This window comes from Scaptodrosophila lebanonensis, unplaced genomic scaffold, assembly GCF_003285725.1.
Source record: "Scaptodrosophila lebanonensis strain 11010-0011.00,11010-0021.00 unplaced genomic scaffold, SlebRS2 tig00000001-arrow-pilon, whole genome shotgun sequence".
Lineage (NCBI taxonomy): Eukaryota > Metazoa > Arthropoda > Insecta > Diptera > Drosophilidae > Scaptodrosophila > Scaptodrosophila lebanonensis.
In genome coordinates, this window is record NW_022060529.1 from 29,621,877 (window position 1) to 29,640,650 (window position 18,774).

Here is an 18,774-nt window from a genome sequence, read left to right on the forward strand (position 1 = left end):
TATCGCAACGTTTTAAGATAGACTATGTGCAAAAAAAGGGGAATATTTATGAGAGTATATCCTAATTTTAAATTCAAATTTCTTTCTTTGTCTTTTCGTGCCTTATTGAGTCAATACAATCACGCACGAACTCGGAATATGAAACATGGCACTCGTGTCAATGCCGTGCAGCGATGAGCCACGATTAAAAAGCACTGACACTTCCCATCTCAATTTGCTAGAGTAAAACTTTCGATAGTTGAATCCACCGGTACTATCGATATCGATAAATCGAAGTTTAAGTGTAATGAACAGAATATCCAAATAATAACATCTTATAATTTATTGAGATCAATTGGAAGTTCTAATTTAGAACGAATCATATACATATGTATGTATGTACATACATACATACATCTGCCCGCAATGCAAAGCAGAATATGCGTAGCTCCGTTATTTCGTTCCTGGTTTACTATCGCTTACTCAGTCGTTGCCTAGCGACGGTAACTGTAAATTTCTGGCATTTTGCCTGTGCAATAAAAATGCATAGATGACCAAAAAGTGTGAACGAAAGAATAAGAGCGTGGCAATATACATACATGTATGTACATACATACATCTCTAAATATATAAAACAGTTTGTCCTGACTGACTGATTGTGATCAACGTACAGCCCACACGGTAAAAGCTAGGAAGCTGAAATTTGGACTCAAGTATCCTTTCAGAGTGGCCGTCAGACAATGGGTATCACAAGGGGATCAACATGTAATCACCAAGCCAGGTGGTACGCGCCGTAACTGTGATACACCAGTGGAAGTGCGACTATACTCTCCTCGCGAAGGCGACTGGAAGCAGGCCCTTGGCACGGTCATGTCTCAGCCTCGTGGTGCTGACTTATGGTAGAGGTATATGACACCTTCAAAGAAAACAAAAACCATCAAAACACACAAAAATACTGAGACCGGAACTAGCCATAAGCCGGACGGGATTTCTAATCCCTCAAACCAAACGGTCTTAGACTTGACTGTCACCAGGATGGGAACTCCCAACAGCTCTCATCCCATTGCTGCCAGTGCAGGTGGAGACAATCCGACAAGCCAATCGGTTGTCTCAGAATCTGGAGAGCCCCAGACACCCTCCACCTCGAAGCCGAAGCAGCTAAGCCAAGCTGTTAAGCCAGCAGTCGAAGGGGAGGTTGCTGGTAACTCTGCAGAGCCAGGCACTTCGGCGATGCCATCACCAAAAACGAAAACGACGTTTCTAGATAAGAGACGCGCAGCAGATATACTGCAAAAGCACCATTCTACCCCCGAGTCGTCCCCCGATGGTCGGAAGATGGTAGAATGGGCAAAGAAAATCTTACCGGATTTCAAGCCAGCTCCGGTAAGAAGACACAAAAATGCCCCGAAAAGGCAGAGGTCGGCAGAAGACACGCCGCCACAACCAGCGAAGCGACCACGGCCTTCGCAGACTCTGCATTGAAGGTTCAGAAGTGGCAAAGGATAAGATCCTCATTGGTGTCCTAGACATGGGCAGCAAAGATGGTCTTATCCCGAGGCACAGATGGGCAGGAGTCGAAAATGAGCTGCTGGGTCGTTTTCTGATGGACCTGGTCTCGAATGGAGGACCACCACCGATCTACGATGATGCAGGCTGGCATCAGGGCAGAGTCAAGGCCATCGCTTGTCACGACAAGCGGTCGGCCGAGGCGTATAAAAAATCAATAGCGGCGCTTGGCGAAGTGTACCCAGGTGCAAAACTGGTAGCAGCAGACTGGTGTGATATACCCAGTAGACCACGCGCCAGAGTAAGGGTATCGGCTAAGCCGGAAAAGCCAGATGAGATTTGGAAAATTCTCCAGATCTGCAACCCTCTCATGAAGACCGCCGACTGGCGGTGGTCTAGCGAGGTATGGCTACAAGTCGGTAGCCATACGAGTCTACAGAGGAGATACAGCATGTGGTAAGCCAACCACGGAGAACGCGGAACTAGTTGACGCAGAGCTAGTCGTTCCAGAAAATCCTGGAATGGAGGTCGCGTCGGACGAAGAGTATATCCTAGAGGGATATTCCTCTGAGACGTCAGAGCTCGTGAGAGGGCTCGTCACCTTAGGCCAGGATGATGAGGACTCCATCCTCGACGACGACGAGGCCGACAGAACAGTGGTGGAGATGGATGTAGATGCCCTTGAGGTTTCTACAAATTAATCTCCACCACTGCAAAGCAGCAGCAGCTGCCCTACTGCATCGTCTTAGCAAAGACGATGTCGACGTAGTTCTCATTAAGGAACCATGGGTCTGCAGAGGTAAGGTTTCTGGATTGAGAACGAATGAGTACAAGCTGATCACAGCAAACAGCACTGGCAAGACCCAAACCTGCATTTTATTCAAGAAAAATATAAATATTTTCTTGCTATCTAATTTTAGCGACGGCGACAACACAGCGGCATGCATAGAGGCTAAGCCAAAGCCTATAAGAATATGCTCCGCCTACATGGCTTATGAAGAAGCTCTCAGAGCTGTCAAGCTCTCAATATGCCTACTGTAAAGGCAGATCCACAGAGACGGCTCTACACGCCGTTACTTCAAGTATTGAAAAGGCCCTCAGTACCAAACAGTACGCACTAACCGCATTTCTAGACATAGGAGGCGCTTTCAACAATGTGTCCCCAAACGCCATTACCAGCTCACTTACAGACCTGGGTGTGGACGACCCCACTGTGGAACTGGTAAGACAGCTTCTCACTAGGCGGTCTATCAAATCCACACTGGAGCTATCAACATCATCCAGATATTTCGCATGAGAGAAACCAACCAATGGTCAGAGGAATGTGTTGGTCACGCCAAAATCCTGAGAGGAAATGACATAATCCCCTCTGTCACTGACAATTGTACCCCAAAGGAGTACCTCCATACTCCCTTTCGCACAATCATTCCTTCCAGGGATGAATGGAATGTTGGCCCTCCAGGCCCCGAAAATTCAATAAAAATATATACAGACGGTTCTAGGCTGGACAACCGCGTAGGCGGAGGTGTCTTCTCCGAAGAACTCGGCATCAGAAAAGCCTTCAGGCTCCCGGATCACTGCAGTGTATTCCAGGCCGAAATCACAGCTATTCAAGAAGCTCTCTTCATACTGCCAAGAGCAGTCACAGACATCAGAGAAATCTGCATATATTCGGATAGCCAAGCGGCAATAAAATCCCTAGACAACATCACATCGAACTCGATGTCAGTGAAGACCTGTCGCAAATCTCTTCACGAGATGGCAGCACAGTTCTTAGTCTACCTCATTTCGGTCCCAGGCCATCGGGACATAGAGGGAAACTGCGTAGCCGACGAACTGGCAAGAGAAGGTACTACCGTTCCCCTCCTCCCAGACAAGGAGAGCATCGGTATACCGATGGCCAGCTGTAAACTGTCCATTCGGAACAATTTTGATTTCATTGCAAATCAAATGTGGACCAATGACACAAACAACTACAAAATCTCACGTCAAACGTGGCCCATCCGCGATAGGAAACGGACTTGGCTGAGCAGAAGCCAATGCTCGCATGCCGCCAGACTAGGACTTCAACACAACAACTTCTGTAGAAGTTGCAGAGACGACGAAGAGGAGGAAACAATTTCCCACCTCTTCTGCGACTGCCCTGTCTAGGACCAGACAACGCTTTCTAGGAGATGGCCTCCTCCCAAATCTTTCGGCGTTAGCAAAAAGAAAGCCGATAGACATTTACAAATTCATCCGGGCATCCGGATGGGTGTAACAATTTGCGCAGGAATGCAGCCAACCACGGGATATGGGAAGCGGACTTTGTCCACGCGGTACCACAACGGGCCAAATAATCACGGCCTAAGTGAGTCAGGGTCTTCATAAGCTCTGGCTGCCGCACCTACCTACCTACATATCCTTTCATAATGTAGGTGCCCACTGAGAAGGGATTTTGGAAAATTCAAGCTCCAAAGGGGGGAAAACGATCTCCAAAGTTTGTTTGAAAATTCTGCATTTCTGCACCGATCAACTTTAAATTTGATTTTTATAATCTATAAAAGAATACAAACAAAACTGCATACTCGAAATTTGTGGTGGAGCTTGAATCATTGGGGTTTTAATATTTATTCACCTTTTCAAATAAAAAGTTTGTGTTATAAATTTTTTCCGATCGATTTCAAATTTGGGGACTAATCTATGTAACTCAATCTACAACTTTGCGTTCAAGGATTTTCAAAATATGCATTTTACAAATGCAGGCAGAACAAACAATACAAAATATCAAACAGTTGGGGACAACTAAGTATACACACACACACATACAAACAGCTGTTCGTGTAGTTGCGTGCAAACGATTGAAAAAGCCAATTCAAAATCTGAGGCACTAATGTGTGAATGTACACACATACATATGTACACATCTATGTACACATCTATATATGTATGTATGATCATTCGTCTTGCACTGACAGAGCAAGAAATGTTAATTAATTAAAAATTATTTAACATTTTTAAAAGTAATTTTTTCTTTGTTTAGTACATTTGGCATTACGGTTTTCATTAGTAACTTTATGCAGCAACAAATTACAAAGAACGCAAATATCAAATAGTTGGGGACATCATATATACACACTCACATACAGAACAAACAACAGTTCGTGTCTATGTGTGCGGTTCTCTACGTACGGTTGAAAAAGTAAAGAGAAACATGCATGCATATGTACATACATACTTGTATGTGTGTATGTATGCCTGTGTACGTACATATATACCATGTATGTACATTCGTATTGTAGTAGTATAAGTATGAGTATATAAGTAAGCATATGTGATATCGAATGATCGAATGATCTGTAACATCGAATGATTGTGAATACCAAAGTATTAAACAGATTGGCAAACGGAGCGGACGTGTGTTTTACTTGTGGTGCAAACCCCACCACAAATTCAGAAGTGGGATAATACTCAACAAAGCCTACAATTTTTCAGTCCAATGTGTGAGAATTTGCTTAATACATATAAAATAACATTTTAAACGACAAGAGTACATATTAAATGGCGACTACAGCGCAAAGCAATTGCGTCCAGTCGTTTAAGTTCGTCCAAAAGCGGTGCGTTTAAATGATATCCAATGCACAACTAAGGAATGCCGCCGAATCGGCGCCAACAGTAAACGATTCGCGCGAATGCCGCTGACGTTGGTGTGTATGTGTCACAGAAGGTACAGTTCGAGAGCAACAACAACAAAAAATTCTACGAGAGACGCCAACGGCCAAGCTGACTTACAGCTCTGTACAAAAAGATTGACTTTCTAGGAAAAAAAATGAAGCATTGAAAAAGCAAGCAGTTCGCCAAACAAGCAGATCACCAACACGTCAGGCAGTTAGTACCTTACAGCGCCCTCTTGCGCCAACTACTGGAAACATTTTTGACTACCTAACAAAGCGCGCCACCGATCGAGACGAAACACTAAATAAATTGATAGAAGAGCTACAAACGATGGAGCATAAACACTATGAAATGGGTAATGGTGTGATTTATAGAAAGAGAAGTGACAAATCGATAGTATTTTGTGTGCCTAAGGATATGGAAGATCATGTACTACATAAGTACAACGATGAGATGACGCATATAGGAAAGACTACTTTAGGGCCTATAGTCGACCAAAGAGTGTTATATTGATCGTGGCAAAAATAGTCGAGTGTCCTAACAGGAAAGAGTTATCTAAAAACAACAATAGTTTTAATGAAAACAAATTCATTCAATGAAATTTTTCAAATTGATTTAGCTAATGATTGTAATTAATTGTAAAATAATGTAAAATATTGTAAGTATTGTATACAGTATATCTAAAGAAAAAAAGAAGAAGAAGGAAACCAAAAGATCGGGAGATTTACACCGGTCAGGATGGCCGAGTTGTAGTAGTATAAGTATGAGTATATACGTAAGCATATGTGATATCGAATGATATGTAACATCGAATGATTGTGAATACCAAAGGACAGTATTAAACATATTGGCAAACGGAGCGGATGTGTGTTTTACTTGTGGTGCACACCCCACCACAGTATGTATGTATGTATGTATACATTGGACAATCGAGCACTGTTGTTTGATTGTAATAAATAATGTTCTATGGTTTTAAATCAAATTTTTAAAACGGAAAACAACAACAACTGGATGTCATTGGCTCGCGCTTCTTTCGTTTTGATCATTTACGCCTGTTAATTTCAAAGGCAAAATGCCAAAAGTTTACAGTTACCGTCGCTAGGCAACGACTGCGTAAGCGATAGTAAAGCAGGAATGTACATATGTATGTTTGTATATGATTATATGATATATAAGATGTTATTATTTAAATTTTCTGTTGATTGCATTCAAACTTTGATGCAACTATTGATTGTATCGACGGATTCAACTATCGATAGTTTGATGCTCTAGCACATAGAGCATCCGACACATGCCCATCTCTAGCATCTCAGCTGATCGCATATTTACAGCGACTTACCGTTTTAGTGTTAGCTAACAACGCTACAATTGTATTCTGAACAAATCTAAGATTCATTTACCGTTAAGCCTATTTTGTTAGTGTATTCATGCGATTTACAAAAGCAGAAACACCCATTTTACATTCACAATCATATTTGGAATTGAAGACACAAATTAGTGTTGAATTAAAAAATTTAATACATACTTATATATGTATGTACTAGCAGGTATTGCCCGTCTTAACCCGGCTCAATATAATGTTTCCAATTGTATTTATTTTGTGTGTGCATAACCTACCCATATGTTTTCACCTTATAAGTTACCAGTAGGAAGGCATTTAAGGTATTTAAATGAACATTTTCTGTTCTTGACAAAAAATTGTTCAGTAGTCCGTTACTTTTTTGTTCTTGCCAAACTATTTCGTTAATCGAACATGACCACTATAACTAATATTTTTTAAAGCTCGTTTTCCCCCCTTTGGAGCTAGAATTTTCCAAAAGCCTTTCTTAGTGTGCTCCTACACTATGGTGGATACTATGAAAGGATACTTGAGTCCAAATTTCATCTTTTACCGTTTGGCCTGTGCGTTGATCACCAATTAGTCAATTAGTCACTGTTTTATATATAGAGATAACGCAACGTTTTAAGATAGACTATGTGCAAAAAAGGGGAATAATTATAAGGGTATATCCTAATTTTAAATTCACATTTGAGTCTTTTCGTGCCATATTGAGTCAATGCGGTCACGCACAAACTCGGAATATGAAATACGGCACTCGTGTCAATGCCGTGCAGCGATGAGCCACGATCAAAAAGCACTGACAATTCTCATCTCAATTCGCTAGAGTAAAACTTTCGATAGTTGAAGCCACCGATACCATCAAAATATCGAAATTTGAATGCAATAAGCAGAATATTTAAATAACAAAATCTAATTATTTATTGACATCAATAAGAACAAATCATATACATACATACTTGTACATCTGCCCGCAATGCGAAGCAGAATATGCGTAGCTCCGTTATTCGGTTTCTGCTTTACTATCGCTTACGCAGTCGTTGCCTAGCGACGGTAACTGTAAACTTTTGGCGTTTTGCCTTTACCTGTTAATTGTAAAATGGTCAAAACGAAAGAAGAAGAGCGAGCCAATTACTTGCAGTTGTTGTTGTTGTTTGTTTTTAGAGCATTATTTTTTTTACAATCAAACAACTGTGTTCGATTTCCCAATGTATACATTAATACGAATGTACATATGTACATGCTATATTCATACACAGGCATACATACATACATATGTACATATGTTTCTCTTTACTTTTTCAACCGTATGTAGAGAACCGCACACATAGACACGAACTGTTGCTTGTTGTGTGTGTGAGTGTGTGTATGTGATGTCCCCAACTATTTGATATTTGTTGTTGCTGCATAAAGTTATTAATGAAAACCCTAATGCCAAATGCACTAAACAAAGAAAAAATTACTTTTAAAAATGTTATATAATTTTCAATTAATTAACATTTCTTGCTCTGTCAGTGCAAGACGAATGTACATATGTACATACATAGATGTGCACATATGTATGGACATTCACACATTAGTGTCTCACATTTTGCTTTGGCTATTTCAATCGTTTGCACGCAACTACACGAACAGCTGCTTGCATGTGTGTGTGTGTGTGTGTGTGTATGCATACTTAGTTGTCCCCAACTGTTTGATATTTTGTATTGTTTGTTCTGCCTGCTTTTGTAAAATGCATATTTTGAAAATCCATGAATGCAAAGTTGTATTTTTAGTTACGTAGATTACATTACCCAAATTTTAAATCGATCGGACTAAATTTATAACAAAATCTTTTCATTTGAAATAGTGAATAAATATTGAAACCCCAATTATTCAAGCCCCAACACAAATCGAAATTCGAAAATCTAAGTATGCAGTTTTGTTTGTATTCTGTAATTGATTTTAGAAACTAAGTTTTAAGTCGATTGGTTGAAAAATGCGAATTTTTCAAACAAACTTTGGAACTACTTTTCCCCCCTTTGGAGCTCGAATTTTCCAAAATCCCTCCTTAGTGCGCACCTACACTATGATAGGATACTTGACCCCAAATTTCAGCTTTCTAGCTCTTACCGTTTGGGCTGTGGGCTGTTGACGCGGTTTCCTTTTGTGCCCCCAATAATTCAAGCTCCAACAAAAAATTTAAAAAACCGAGTATGCAGTTTTCTTTGTATTCTTTTATTGATTTCAGAAACTAAGTTTGAAATTAATCAGATGAAAACTGTAGATTTTTCATACAAACGTTGGAGCCTGTTTTCCCCCCTTTGGAGCTCGGGTTTTCCAAAATCCCTTCTTATTGGGCACCTAGACAATGAAAGGATACTTGAGTTCAAATTTTAGCTTCCTAGCCTTTACCGTTTGGGCTGTGCGTTGATTACCAATCAGTCAGTCAGTCAGTCAGGACAAACTGTTTTATATATGTACTTTTTGTACACAGTAAACGTAATGATCTCGAAAATGTAACGGTAGAGCCGTCAACCTTAATACTCAGATTCATCTAATTCTGTGAAAGGAACAGTTTCTATTATTTCTCTCTCATAATTCTACCAGATTCTGCTGCTTTGGGTTGAATACGCATAGCACCCTTGAATAGTAAAACAAGATCTTTAAAATATGTTAAAGCCATAAAAAAGTGTTTTTTACACAGGTGGATCGTGTGTGTCTATTATATATACATACATATGTTTATAGTTTGAAAGAATTGAGCACGTCGCAACATATCTTGTTTTACATATGAACTGGTATGTGAACGAAAAAAACAGAAGTTCAGACACGAGTAATTAATAGATGAACTAGCACGCTTCAAGCTGTGTAAAATTCGATAAGTTTATCACAATCTTTGATAAATGCCAAATATGTGTGTCAGGTACAAACATGTATGTATATAGGCGGATAACGCCTGCATGAAAAATTTAAATGTATGTACATATCAGCGTTGCCGAACGCTCCAATTTTTGCGGAACGTCCCGATTTATAAATCAAAATTAAATGTCCCGCGTCGGACTTTTCGGGGATAACTCGACCGTGTGTACAACGTGCTGAGGAAGCACACAGCTAAGTCAGGACTGGGAGTCCGCCCGGTGCCTAACGAAGATATGTACACATGTATGTATGTACGTATAACCATACATAGTACTTATTGTACTATATTTGCTATTTGGATAATGAACTCTTTAAAAATCTTTAGAGAGCGTCGAAAGAAGAATATCATATAGTGAATAAACTTATAATTATAAGCTCATTTTACTTAACCCAGCAGAGACGGGCTAGACTGCTAGTCTATAATATAAAAATGGAACGCTGAATGTGTTGCTAAGCGTAAATCTCGAGAGCAGCTTAACCGATTTCGCTAATTCTTTTTTATACTCTGTACATGAAATGTACAAGAGTATATTAGGTTTGCGCGAGCTGAAAAATGTAACAGGCAGAAGGAAGCGTGGCAGACCTCACAAAGTATATATATTCTTGATCAGCATGACGAGACGAGTCGATCTAGCCCTGTCTGTCTGTCTGTCTGTCCGTCTGTCCGTCCGTCCGTCCGTATGATCACCTAGATCTCAGAGACTATAAGAGCTAGAGACACCAAATTTTGCACAAAGATGCCTTATGTGTGTACGCTATACGAGTTTGCTTTATTTTTTTGATTTTCCCCCCACTTCCCCCCTATGGGGATTTTCCCGATATTCCATTCGTATAATCGCCTATATCTCGGAGACTATAAGACCTAGGAACACCAAATTTTAGTCCAAGATGCCTTGTGTGAATAGAAATGTATATTTTGGAATTTCCCTCCCTCCCCCCTCTCCCATGCAATTCTCTAACTCCCGTAACTCTTGGAATTTCGAACTAAAATTTTGCAAATACCCCCAGTTAGTTATTATGTGTCCGTATGTCAAGTTTCACTATGATAGACCGATTTAACAAGAAGTTATAGCCGTAAATATATTTGCTGCTGCAGCGCTGCTCAAGCGCTGCCCAAGCGCTGCCCGCGGCTGTTGTTGATGCTGGTGCTTTGGTTGACTGCACATATGTTTACACAGACACGAATAGATGCGCATAGGCATACATACACTCACACAGACGCAATTGATATGTAAATGTGCAATTATACACCCTTTACGTGAGTTCGAATACCAAAAGAGGTAAAATATATCAATTTTTTTTTTTATTTTCCTAATTTTTTTTTTATTTTCTATAATTATTGTAAACATATGTACAGAGAATTTCAAAGTCGGGACACCCGACTTTAGCTTTTTTACTTGTTTATAATATTCCTTGAAGTACAAGGATGGTTCGGGCGGAGAGAAAAATTTAAAACATTGCCTGAAAACGTCAACGCCAAGCCAATAATGTAACCAAAGGTGGACAAAATAATTTTAAAAATTCCTGAACAGTATGCTGTTAGTTCATCATCCTAAAGGCAAAAAATTTGAATATAAAATTCTAAAAAAGTGTTGTGTGTTTGTGTCTTACTAAATATGCCCCCTATAAGGCGGCAGAGAAATTTAGTCATAAGAAGACGAAATGCAACGAATCTAATTAATTATCAATCTAATCGTACTGCCCAGGAACGTGAAGATCGCAATGAATGTGAAAGAATACGGTTAAGACAGACCCGTACACGGCCGTGAAGTGAAACATTCGACGAATAATGGTGCAAGTTTGAATCGAGCTGCTTTCTGTTACGATGTGTCAATTGATTACAGTGCCTACAACTGTGTTGCTATTGGACTTCTGAACTCAGTTTGTGAATATTGTAAGGCATTGAAATACAAAATGGATTGTGTTGCGCAAATGGTAAAGTGAAATTGATACCTTCGCATCCAACTTCAGAGCCATTGTACTCATTGATTTTAGGAAAAGAGACAGATTCCATACACTTTTTAAAGAATATTCCAATATTCAACAATACCAGTACAACGATTGATTTCAAATGACTTCATTTGGAGCAACAAAAGACTACTAGGGAAAATTTCATGCCAAATTTGAAGATTTGTAATATTATTTGCAGTTGTATGTTCATTAATAAGTAGGTATCAAAATAAAAAATCAGAAATTGTTATTTTTATTGTGATTTTTTAATGACTATTATAGAAATTTTAAATGTTTTATAATTTTTCTTTTTTTTTATCTTGCTAGCTGACCCGTGTCACGAATAGCAGAATAAGTATTAAAACAAAAAATAATAAATTAAAGAATCGAATGTTTGGCGTTAACTAAGTATTAAGAAGTCCCAAGGCCAACCTTCGAGTTAGAAGGGATCGACCTACGAAAGAAATGTTTTACTCAACTGTATGTTGGCCTATCGCGGGTCGGAGCTCTTGAAAATCAATATATTTTGCTACCGTAACATTAAACTACATGAAATATGGTTTACAGAGAAGCTCCGACTCATAAAAGAATAACAAAAAAAATCATCAAAATAATAATATCCGAACTTTGTTTATAATTTTGTTTCTTTTAGAAATACATAGCAAAAGGAATGGTGTATATGTAAAAGTGTTATTAAATTTATAATTTTTAAAATTTTGTAAAATACCCGTGCGAAGCAGGAGCGGGAAACTAGTACTTAATAATTAATACTTAATAACAATTGGGATTCCTGCCATAAGCAAAATTATTAATGACCGAAAGTACACAGGTATTTTAATACAATTATGACAACAACTTCTTTCGTGCGTTATTCAGAGTTTATCTTATCGTTAACTTATCTTATGGTAAACTATAACTATTTTACAAACCCTCTAACAAAATTAGTATTGTTTTTCGTACCTCTGATAACATAAAATTTAGTTGTGAGTGGGGCTGCATAGCGAGCTGGTCGTTGTTAAATTGTGTTGACACCTAAGTTCATGCGCATATGCATTCATATGTATGTACATATGTGTATACTTTAATTTGAAGATTGTTCCGTAAACCGAAATCATTTGTAATTTAGTTTGGTACGTAAATTCTTCATAAACAAATATCTTAAAAATTATTTTATTTTAATAATTTGCACCAAGGAGGCGTGGCAGATCCCACATACATATGTATGTACGTATATTCTTGATCTGCTCGACAAATGTACTTTGTACATAGATGAAAAGTATTTACGTACGTCTGTCCATATCTCTATCCATCCGTCTTTTTGTACACAGTAAACGTAATGATCTCGAAAATGTAACGGTAGAGCCGTCAACCTTAATACTCAGATTCATCTAATTCTGTGAAAGGAACAGTTTCTATTTATTTCTCTCTCATAATTCTACCAGATTCTGCTGCTTTGGGTTGAATACGCATAGCACCCTTGAATAGTAAAACAAGATCTTTAAAATATGTTAAAGCCATAAAAAAGTGTTTTTTACACAGGTGGATCGTGTGTGTCTATTATATATACATACATATGTTTATAGTTTGAAAGAATTGAGCACGTCGCAACATATCTTGTTTTACATATGAACTGGTATGTGAACGAAAAAAACAGAAGTTCAGACATGAGTCATTAATAGATGAACTAGCACGCTTCAAGCTGTGTAAAATTCGATAAGCTTATCACAATCTTTGATAAATGCCAAATATGTGCGTCAGGTACAAACATGTACTACGTATAGGACAAAAATATATATGTATGTATTTATTTATTTGGAAAATTCGAGCCCTGATTAAATTTAAACTTAGTTTATTTCCCTAGAAAGAATACCAGATAAACTGCATAGTACGTTTTTGGAAAATGTAATTGAAGAAATATTTATTATAATGTAAGTATGCTCATATGCTCATTTAGATGTTGTGCAGTTAAAGTTGCCCAAATAACTTTGCCAAATTGTACATCTTTTAATTCTAGAAACATACATAGTACTACATAAATATGTATGTTTCAATAGAATAATTTGCATCATGTCTATGCGTGTTTTTGTGTATGTATGTGTGCAGTACATAATTAAGTCAAAGCAACGACAACAACAGATTTATAGGTATAACTTTCTACATACATAACCACCATATCATGGTGAAACTTGGCAATCGGACACATATCTCACATATCAACTGGGTGTAATTTGAGTTCAAAATTCCGAGAGTTACGGAAGTTATGGAAAATCACTAAAAAGCGAGAAAAGCTCAAACTCGTACTATTTCCGACATTTCCGAATGTGGATACCATATTTGGTTATTCTAGCTGTTGTGCTTGCTGAGATGCTTGCGGTCATACAGATATGGCAATATCGACACATATTGTCATACTGATCAAGAATAAAAACAAGATAGAACGCTACAGTCGAGCAAGCCCGACAGTAAAATAGCCTGTACTCTCCACAAAAAGGAAAAATTAAAAAAAAAAAAAAAATTAAAAAAAAATTAAATTATTAAAAAAAAGAATTAATTAATTAATTAAAATAATTAATTAAATTAAATTAGAATACATGTTTATGTTCAGTTTAAACAGCATACATTTACATCACGTACCTATGCGTGTTTATATGCGTGTATGTATGCAGCACAAAGTTGAACAAAAGCAGCAACAACAACAACAGCTGCGGGCAGCGCTGCCGACAGAGCTGCAGGCAGCGCATGAGCAGCGATTTTACTTATGGCTATAACTTTCTTCAGAATTGACCTATCATGATGAATTTGGCACACGGACACATTAGTACTAACTGGATGTACCTACCAAAATTGATTTTTAAATTCCGAGAATTACGGAAGTTATATGAAAAAATACGAATTGCGGGGGAGTGGGGGGGTGTTTCAGAAAAAATAAACAAACTCGTTCTGCCTAGGGCTTATAGGAACCTTGATACCAATTTTGGTTATCCTAGCTCTTGTACTTACTGAGTTCCTTGCGCTCATACAGACAGACGGACAGACGGTCAGGCGGACAGACGGACAGACGGACATGGCTATACCGACTCGTCTTCTCATCCTGATCAAGAATATATATACTTTGTGGGGTCTGCCACGCCTCCTTCTGTGTGTTACATACATGCGCACAAAACTAGTATAGCCTTTCACCCTTTGGGTACAGGCTATAATAATTTGTGGGGTCTGCCACGCCTCCTTTTGTGTGTTACATATATTCACACTAAACTAGTATACCCCTTTACCCCTTTAAATATTCAAAGCAGCAACAACAACAGCTGCCGGCAGAGCTTGGGCAGAGATTTCATTTATGGCTATAACTTTCTTCATAATTGACCTATCGTGATGAAACTTGGCATACGGACACATAATCACTAACTGGGAAATCATTAATAGAGGGAGATTGGGTGTTGTGCATCAGAATAAATACACAAACTCTTCCTTTCTCGGACTTAGGAGAATCTGGATACCAAGTTTGGTTATTGTAGCTTTTATACTTTCTGAGATCCTTGCTTTCATACAGACGGACGGACATGCCTATATCTACACGTGTTCTAATACTGATCCATAATATATATACTTTGTGGGGTCTGCCAAGCCTTCTTTGAGTACAGAGTATAAAATAGTACGATGGCATGAGTCATTTATACATACATAAATGCAACTAGACGTTTCTAGCTGTGTAAAATTCGATAAGCTTATCAAAAGCTTTGATAAATGCCGAATATGTGTGTCAGGTACAGAAAAATGTATTTATTTATTTCATTGTGTCAATATACATATACATACATATGTATATACTATGTATGGTTATATGTGGATACATATGTACATAAATATGTATGTATATTTATGTATATAGTATGAAAGGGATAAATCAATGCAAGTCATTTCTAGATTTAGAAGCTGTACAATTTGGCAAAGTTATTTGGTCAACTTATGCCCCTGCACAACATTTAAATGAGCAAACAGACATACTTGTATGTATACATATATAGATATGTACATACAATATGTATATCATAATTATTTCTTCTACTCTTTAATGAAAAGTTACAAAAATACAACGCAGTTTATCTTGTATTCGTTCTCAGTGTAAATTCATAAACCAAGTGTAAAGTTAATCGCTTTTAACGCTTACCATTTGGGCTGTGCGTTGATTGCACATATTTACATACCCACATACATACATACATGTATGTGCATACATAAATATATACCATTTTTTCGTGCACCAATAAAGCCCCCATGAAAACAAGTAAAAAAGCTAAAGTCGGGTGTCCCGACTTTGAAATATTCTGTACATATGTTTACAATAATTATAGAAAATAAAAAAAATTAAAAAAATTGGAAAAAAAAATGTTGTTCGATTTTACCTTTCTCGGTATTCGAACTCACATAAAGGGTGTATAATTGCACATTTGCATAGCAATTGCGTCTGTATGTATGCCTATGCGCATCTATTCGTGGCTATGTACACATGTTAGCAGTCAACCAAACAGCAACATCAACAACAGCCGCGGGCAGCGCTTGAGCAGCGCTGCAGCAGCAAATATATTTATGGCTATAAATTCTTGTTAAATCGGTCTATCATAGTGAAACTTGGCATACGGACACATAATAACTAACTGGTGGTATTTGCAAAATTTTAGTTCGAAATTACAAGAATTACGGGAGTTATAGAAAATCACGATTTGCGGCGGAGAGGAGGAGGGAGGGAAATTCCAAAATATATATTTTCTGCGTATTCACACAAGGCATCTTTGTGCAAAATTTGGTGTCTCTATCTCTTATAGTCTCTAAGATCCAGGTGTTCATACGGACGGACAGACAGACAGACAGGGCTAGATCGACTCGTCTCGTCATGCTGATCCAGAATATATATACTTTGTGGGGTCTGCCACGCCTCCTTCTGCCTGTTACATTTTTCAGCTCCCGCAAGCCTAATATACTTCTGTACATTTCATGTACAGAGTATAAAAATGGGTTGAAAAAGCAGATATATTGTACAAATTATTTTATATACTTAGTTTTATATGTACAAGTATGTACATACATATAAGTTAATTTCTGATTAATTAAAATCACGAAAAAAATAACAAATTTAAAGAATACTTTTGAGTAGTTCTTTATTCTGATGTAAATTTGCGACTGAATTAACTTTCAATCAAATCTATACCTAACAAGCTATGGCTTAGCGGCAGCGGCGTTGGCAGCGTCGTTCTTGGTAATGCAATTGCCTGTGCGTGCAGGAAAAAAGGCACACGCAGAGTCAGCAGTTTGTTGCACTTGTTATGAAGTGTTGCAATGTTCCTCTGTTGCACTTTTTTTATTTATTGTAAATTTGCAAGTTTTTTTAATGTCAACATGCAAATTTATTTGCTGTTAACTCTTCCCCCTTTAATTTAAGGTTGTCGTCAACCGCTCACCAGAAGAAGGGTATGTTGTTAAATCGGAGGTTGTTTATTTGTGGGTTTTTCATTTGGATTTGCGCCAATTCTCTTCTGTTAATCTCTTGTTCATGATTTAGTTCCAGTATTATTTCTTTATTTTTTCTTTTCATAACATGTAATGTACAAATAAGAACAAGAAAGGAATGCTAAAGTCGAGCAGGCTCAACTCTTAATTAACTAAATTAATTTAATTAATTAACTAAATTAAATATAAAATATTCCATGCATGCATACATACATTTACATCGTGCCTTATGCGTGTTTGTGTACTTGTACATATGTATGTATGTGTGCATTGGGCCTGGTTATATGGCTATAACTTTCTTTCCGATCATTCTATCATAATGAAACTTGGTATACGGATATATAATGTGACTATCAAATTTTAGTTCAAAATTCCAAGAATTACGGGAGCTATAGAAAATCGTTAATAGGGGGGAGTGGAGGGTGGATCAGAAAAAATGAACAAACTCGTCCTTTCTCGGTCTCAGGAGAATCTGTATACCAAGTTTGGTTATTCTAGCTCTTATACTTTCGGAGATCCTTGCGTTCATACAGACAGACAGACGGACAGACAGACAGACAGACGAACTCGGCTTGTCATGCTGATCAAGAATATATATACTTTGTGGGGTCTACCAAGCCTCCTTCTGTGTGTTCCATGTGCACTCGCACAAAACTAATATACCCTTGTACCCTTTGGGAACAGGGTATAAAAAAAGCAACTGCGAACAGAGTTATAAGCCCCACTCTTTTTGTTGTAGAGTGTATTTGGAGTTTTTGCATATTTATTAAATTGTTGATATGCAACTCCTCTAGCGCTTTCAGGGAAAGAATCTCAATCCGTTCGCCCTCCATTGGTGTTATTTGTATTGTGGGACTTCCTGGAGTCATGACTGCTACTTCTATGTTGTTGAACTCTTGTTGACGAATACGGTCTCGTTCCAGAAGTTTATCATGTAGGAGCCTTTTATGTGTTTCTCTCCCTCCTGCCACTTGATTGTGCCGTTGAAGTCGTTGACCAATATGAGTCCATCGTCGATCTCTTCCACCTTCGGGATGTGGCCTTATATGGCACCGTGCGACTTCTACCATTTCGGAAAAATGCATTTGCCCATGAAAGGAAAGCGTTATGCCGACGTAGAGGCCATTCAAAAGGCTTGCACCGGCATACTGGCGGCCATACCGGCCAACGAGGTAAAACACTCGTTCGACATGCTTTTGGATCGTGCAAAAAGCTGTATTGAAGCAGAAGGAGACTATTTTGAATAAAATAAATTGATTTTGCCGAAAACACTATTTGTCCTGTTTTTTTTTTAAAAGTCCTGTTTACTTTAGAACACACCTTGTATTAGTGGTTAGGCTTACAATTTTTGATTTGTTAAAAATTTTAATGTTGTGGTATCTCTTACAATTGTTACTTATCCCATAAATTGTCTTGTTACAATGAAATAGTTCGTTAAATTCTAAGTTTACAATATCATTGTTTTTATACTCTGTACATGAAATGTACAAGAGTATATTAGGTTTGCGGGAGCTGAAAAATGTAACAGGCAGAAGAAGGCGTGGCAGACCCCACAAAGTATACAAGTATATATTCTTGATCAGCGTAACAAGACGAGTCGATCTAGCCCTCTCTGTCTGTCTGTCCGTCCGTATGAACACCTGGATCTCAGAGACTATAAGAGATAGAGACACCAAATTTTGCACAAAGATGCCTTATGTGTGTACGCTATACTAGTTTGTTTTATTTTTTTTTTTGATTATCAGCTGCTTATTATCGTCTATCAGTTTATTTATATTGTCAGTAAGAAGTATTGAGTCATTATTGTCCGGGCTACCGGCTACATACTTCCAGGCCGTACCTAGGATATTGATTGCTCTAGTCTTTCGATTATGGAACAATGATATTGTGTTGAAAATAAGAATGGCTAGTGTTATTTCGTGGCGTAAGGTGTGGTACAA

General features: G+C 38.0%; 1 protein-coding gene across 1 annotated transcript in view; it reads left to right on the forward strand.

Annotated features, from left to right (window-relative positions):
* The first annotated feature begins 12,333 nt into the window (after nucleotides 1-12,333).
* LOC115628413 (dihydroceramide fatty acyl 2-hydroxylase FAH2) overlaps nucleotides 12,334-18,774 on the forward strand; it is a 37,724-nt gene continuing 31,283 nt past the window's right edge. Inside the window, exon 1 of the mRNA XM_030524504.1 lies at nucleotides 12,334-12,459. The gene's annotated coding sequence lies outside the window, so the exon portion shown is untranslated. The remainder of the gene's footprint in view (nucleotides 12,460-18,774) is intronic.